Genomic DNA, 6,421 nt, shown 5'->3' on the forward strand with positions numbered 1-6,421 from the left:
TGAATTCAAGTCAGTTCAATCAAGCTGTTCCGATCATATCGGTAGAATCAGAATCTCGGCTTAGACACTTGAAACGATGCAACAATTGCATCTAACAAAGTCTGACGAACTGACTCGGTCCGAGTCAATACTTGACTCGGTCCGAGTCAGAAGCCGAAATCTCCCCAAATCAGTCCGAAACAAAACGTCACGAACTTGACAACCTTCTGTACTGACTCGGTCCGAGTCAACACTTGACTCGGTCCGAGTCAGAAGCCTCTGAGGTCAAGTCTGTTCGATTTTGATTCGTTCTGACTCTGTCGAGTCTCAGAAGCCGAAATCATCTACAGAACAATCTGAACCAAAACTTGACAACCGGACAACTTTCAGTACTGACTCTGTCCGAGTCAAAACTGGCTTGGTCCGAGTCAGAAGTCTGTAAGGCCTCTGTTCATTTTGGTTCGTTCTGACTCGGTCGAGTCAACACTTGACTCTGTCCGAGTCAAAACTCTGATCTGTCGTTCTGACTCTTTCGTTCTGACTCGGTCGAGTCAAAACTCTGACTCTGTCCGAGTCAGAACTCTGGGAGACACTTTCAGGCCACGAAATCTAGGGTTTCACCCTAATTCGATGCGCCATCAAGCCGTCTACTTCCTGAAACTCATCCATGCATCAAATAATATTCATAATATCATAAACATGCATAGATCAGGCCTATCATGCAATTCTAACCATTAAAATCATGTAGGCAAGCAACAAGCACGGCGATATACAGAGAACCAGGCTCTGATACCACTGTTGGGTTTAGCTACGGATTCCTAGCATGCGATCATATCGATCTAGGGTTTGGTTTACTAGGTTTCATGCAGCGGAAGAATAATCTAAACCTAGTCAAACGTCACACGCAACCAAAATCATCCGTAAAACCCCGTTTAATCGTGTATATCACCGTAGGAATCGAATACTTACCTCTTTCCTGAAGAACTGAAAGTAGCAATCGATCCAGGTCCTGTTTTAATCACCAAGAGCTAAAAGTACAGCTCCTCTACACGTATCCACACCGACGGGAAGGATTCCAAACGCTTTTGGAACTGATCTGCTAGCATCTGTGAAGTGAATAGGGTTTCCAAGACTTGGGATCGAATCCCGGGAACTAGAACCTCAAAAGAAAAAAAGGAACGATTTTCTTGTATTCTAGATCTGTCTTAGGGTTCTGTAAGTCGAGTTCTTTCCTTAGGACGACGTCCAACACCTCCTTATAAGTTAGAAACCCTAATCCTTGTGAAAAGAGACTTTTTCCGAGTATTGACTCGGTCCGAGTCAGAACTCTGACTCGGTCGAGTCAGAACGAATCAACCCAAGCCCATTGTCAACTCTTGATTGTGCTTAGCCCTCGTGGTTTTACATTTTTCAGATCACGAGGATTACGCCTAGCGCACGGATGACGACGGCCTGATAGAAGCAGCATCATGTACGGGATTTTATTTTGAACTCCAGGCTCGTATTCCCGCGTTTTGTACGGCTATGTTATGACTATTCTGACATGTGTCATTTTGCGATACTGATCGCGTTGTATTTTCCGCTGCTTACTCTATTAGTTGAAAAATGTTTTTGGATTTCGTATTTTTGCTTCCGCATTATTATTTTATTACTATTTGTCCATGTGGCACAGTCCGTATACTGTACACGGGTTACAGGTGTCACACCAGTGATATCTCTCCTGTTAAGAAGGTGACAAGTCCAATATTGCATGTCTACTATCTCCATATGATTCGTGAACGTGTCTGATCAACGCCGTTATAATCATCCGGTTAAAGACGACGTTTGACGCAGTCAAGACACGCCACTCCTCATATTAGATACTCTAGACATCTCAGGTCTGAGGATCCAAGAACGAACCGCTGTATGAGATTCAAGTCATGACTCTGTCCATGTGACAATCTCATGCGGGTCAACCAGTCACTCGTTCACAACGAGTATCCATGATTGTGAAATGCATCCAATGCATCGATCACACCTCATGCTAGTCTTAATTCATCATTGTTCCCACAATGATAACTGACCAGGGTGTTTAGAATCATTCTATAATGATTCAAGGATACCGAAATATAACAAACATGCCAATCATATAACGGGAATGTAATGCATTCATAAATCAATGAATCAATACAAAATCAAAATGTCATATCACGGATCATCCTAGAGCATCATAACCAACAGCTACAACACATACAATTCTGAAAGACAAAAAATATTTCTCGAATCTGAGAATAAACAAAGGAAATGTTACTACTATATCTGGAAATGCAAAAATAATCGAAGGCTCCGGAAGAGCCGATTTCATTATGCCAGAAGGAATGAAATTTACAGTAAAAGATGGATTATTTTCCTCCAAGTTCCAAAAAAATTTATTGAGTTTTAAAGATATCCGACAAAATGGATATCATATCGAAACTATGAATGAGGATGACACTGAGTATTTATATATCACCTCAATCAATTCGGGACAAAAGTATGTGTTGGAAAAATTACCCACTCTATCCTCGGGATTATATTATACTAATATTAATGTGATTGAATTACATGTTATAGTAAACCAGAAGTTTACTGATACGTTCAAAGTTTGGCATGATTGATTGGATCACCCTGGTGCCATTATGATGAAAAAAATTATCGAAAACTCTCATGGTCACCCATTGAAAAACCAGAAGATTTTTCAATCGGATGAGCTTTCTTGTGATGCATGTTCTAAAGGAAAATTAATAATTAGACCATCACAAGTTAAAATCGGGTATGAATTACCATCATTTTTAGAAAGAATTCATGGTGATATCTGTGGACCTATTCATCCATCATGCGGACCATTTCGATATTTCATAGTATTAATTGATGCTTCAAGCAGATAGTCGCATGTATGCCTTTTATCATCGCGTAATCTGGCATTTGCTCGATTCTTAGCCCAAATAATTAAACTAAGAGTACAGTTCCCAGAGTACCCGATTAAGAAAGTAAGGTTTGATCATGCTGGAGAATTTACATCACAAGCTTTTGATGATTATTGTGTAGCAATGGGTATTGATGTTGAACACCATTATCCATTTCTATCTGGGGTCATGCTATTTTGCATGCCGTGTCACTGATTCGTATTAGACCAAGTGCATATCATAAGTATTCTCCATTACAATTAGCATTTGGTCAAGAACCTAATGTATCGCATCTCAGAATATTCGGATGCGCAGTATATGTCCTGATTTCTCCACCATAACGTAGAAAAATGGGACCATAAAGGAGACTTGGAATATATATTGGGTATGATTCGCCATCCATTATATGATATCTTGAGCCACAAACTGGAGATGTTTTTACGGCTCGTTTTGCTGATTGTCATTTTAATGAAAATGAATTCCCACCATTAGGGGGAGAAAATCATAGAATGGTGGGAAATGGAAATGATCTTAATTGGTGTACACCATCATTATCCCACTTTGATCCCCTAGCAAAACAACGAGAATTAGAAGTTCAAAGTATTATACATTTGCAGAATGTTGCAAATCAGTTACCTGATGCATTTGTAGATACAATTAGAGTAACAAGATCATATATAGATGCTGTAAATGTTCCTGCTCGGATTGAAATTCTGAAAGAACAAACGAAAGAAAATTCGACAAACGATTCCAAAACACACCTGAAGCGTGGACGACCTATTGGTTCTAAGGATAAAAACCCCCAAAAGAGCAAAGGGCCCAAGAAAAATGAAATGTTCAATTCGGAGGAACGCGTTCCAAATCAAAGAAATGAAGTACCTTGTGATGATGGTATAAATCCAGATAATGGAAATCATGAGATCTCAATTAATTATATCAGTAATGGTACATTATGGAATCGAAAAGAAATCAAAGAGATTGATGATATATTCTCTTATAATGTATCAAAGGAAGTTGATGAAAATGAGAATCCAGAACCCATATCTATTTCGGAGTGTCAAAGGAGACCGGATTGGAATAAATGGAGAGACGCAATACAAGCTGAATTAGATTCACTTAATAAGCGAAAGGTGTTCAGACATATTGTTATTAAACCGAAAGAAGTTTCTCCTGTTGGATGTAAATGGGTATTTGTGAGGAAAAGAAATGAGCACACACTACAAAAAAATCATCGAATTCCAACGGATTTTCCAACGGATTTGTCCGTTGGAAAATTTCCAACGGATTTTCAACGGTTTTCAACGGCGTTTCAACGACGATTTCCATTAAAATTCCGTTGAAAATTTCGAACGGGTATCCGTTGGAAACACCCGTTGGAAATTTTTAACGGAATTTTCAACGTATTCAATTGAAAAATTGGGTTGGAAATTTCCAACGGTATTTCCAACGGATCTCCGTTGGAAATTTTCAACGGATTAACATTAAAAAAATCGGTTGCAAATTTTTAACGGAGTTCCAACGGATGTTTGTTAGAAACAATTCCAACGGAATTTCCAACGGATGCCGGTTGGAAATTTTTTTGGAAATTGTTTAAAAAAATTCCAACGGAATTCCAACGGATGCCGGTTGGAATTTTTTTTGGAAATTTTTTTAAAAAATATTCCAACCGAATTCCAACGGATGCCGGTTGAAAATTGTTTTGAAAATTTTAAAAAAAATTCCAACGGAATTCCAACGGAAATCGGTTGAAAATTTGGATTTTAATTCAAATATATATATATATATATTCGAATTCATATATATGTATGTATAATATATATTTGTTATGTAGTCAGATATATACGATCATGTGACAATGCAACAGATCTGTTCACTAAGGCTCTTCCGACAATGATGTCAAGAAACATGTACATAATATTGGGATGCGTCATGTTACGGGATCTTTGATGTCTTGTTTAGGGGGAGCGTGTAGCTGTACTCTTTTTCCCTTATCAGGTTTTATCCCATTGGGTTTTACTGATAAAGGTTTTAACGAGGCAGCACTGAAACACACAACTGTGTTTTTACTAACGGTGGCTCCAAGGGGGAGTGTTATAAATAAAATATATTTATGATGGAGCCCACTGTTACTGTTCATACCGACTTACTGTTCATATATACGGTACTGTTCACACCGACCGTATACGTGAAAGTAACTTCGGGATTTCTATACATAGGTCATTCGAGTTCCTCCATTTGTACACTTTCAAGAGAGAGATCAATAAGAAATACATTCTTCTACATTATTCGAAAATACAGTTTTCGGTTTACAGTTAACGATCTAATATCTCGGTCGTTAATATCTCTTCCGGTTTCATAACATTTATAAATTTGATAATTAATTGGTATAAAAAAATAGTAAAAAAACTAATTAAAATATTTTGTAAAATATATTAATATTTTTTTTGGTTGAAAAAATATATTAATATTGTATACAATAAAACGATATTTTTAATAATTTATATCAAATCGCAATGACAATCGATATAGTTATCAATTGTTTTATGAGTCAATATCAAAGTTTGAAATGGGGTCGGGTCGGGGTCGGTGTCGGGTTGGGTCGGGTCGGGGCGGGAATATGTTTCGAATTTTTCGTTGGAAAATTCCAACGGAATGCGGTTGAAAATTCCGTTGAAAAATTCCAACGGATATCGGTTGGAAATTCCGTTGGAAATCCGTTGGAAAATTCCAACGGATGCCGGTTGGAAATCCGTTGGAAAATTCCAACGGAAAAAATCGTTGAAATTCCGTTGAAAATTCCAACGGTTTTCCAACGAACACCGATTTCTAACGACGAAATTCCAACGGATAAATCCGTTGGAAATCCGTTGGGAACGTTAATTTCCAACGGATTTACCCGTTGGAAATGATCATTTTTTTGTAGTGACAACGAAATTGTAAGATATAAAGCTCGTCTTGTCGCACAAGGTTTTTTCCAAAGACCAGGAGTAGATTACGAGGAAACTTACTCTCCTGTTATAGATGCTATTACATTCCGATATCTAATTAGCCTTGCAGTTTCAAAGAATTTAGAAATGCATCTCATGGACTTGTCACTACTTATTTATATGGGTCACTTGACACGAGTATCTACATGAAAGTCCCTAAAGGATTTAAAATGCTCGAAACATTGAAAACAAAACCACGAGAGTTATGTGCTGTCAAGTTACAATCATTGTATGGGCTAAAACAATCAGAACGTATGTGGTATAAACGTCTGAGTGAGCACTTATTGAAAAATGGATATACAAATGATCTTATATCACCATGTGTATTTATCAAAAGAACGATGTTTGGGTTTGTGATTATTGATGTATATGTCGATTATTTAAATATCATTGGTACTCCCTGTGAGATCCAGGATGCATCCAATTATTTAAAAGGAGAATTTGAAATGAAAGATCTTAGACAAACCAAGTATTATCTTGGGTTGCAAATAGAATATTTGAAAGATGGAATCTTTCTACATCAATCAAATT

This window comes from Tarenaya hassleriana, unplaced genomic scaffold (genome assembly GCF_000463585.1).
Source record: "Tarenaya hassleriana unplaced genomic scaffold, ASM46358v1 Cleome44, whole genome shotgun sequence".
Classification (NCBI taxonomy): domain Eukaryota; kingdom Viridiplantae; phylum Streptophyta; class Magnoliopsida; order Brassicales; family Cleomaceae; genus Tarenaya; species Tarenaya hassleriana.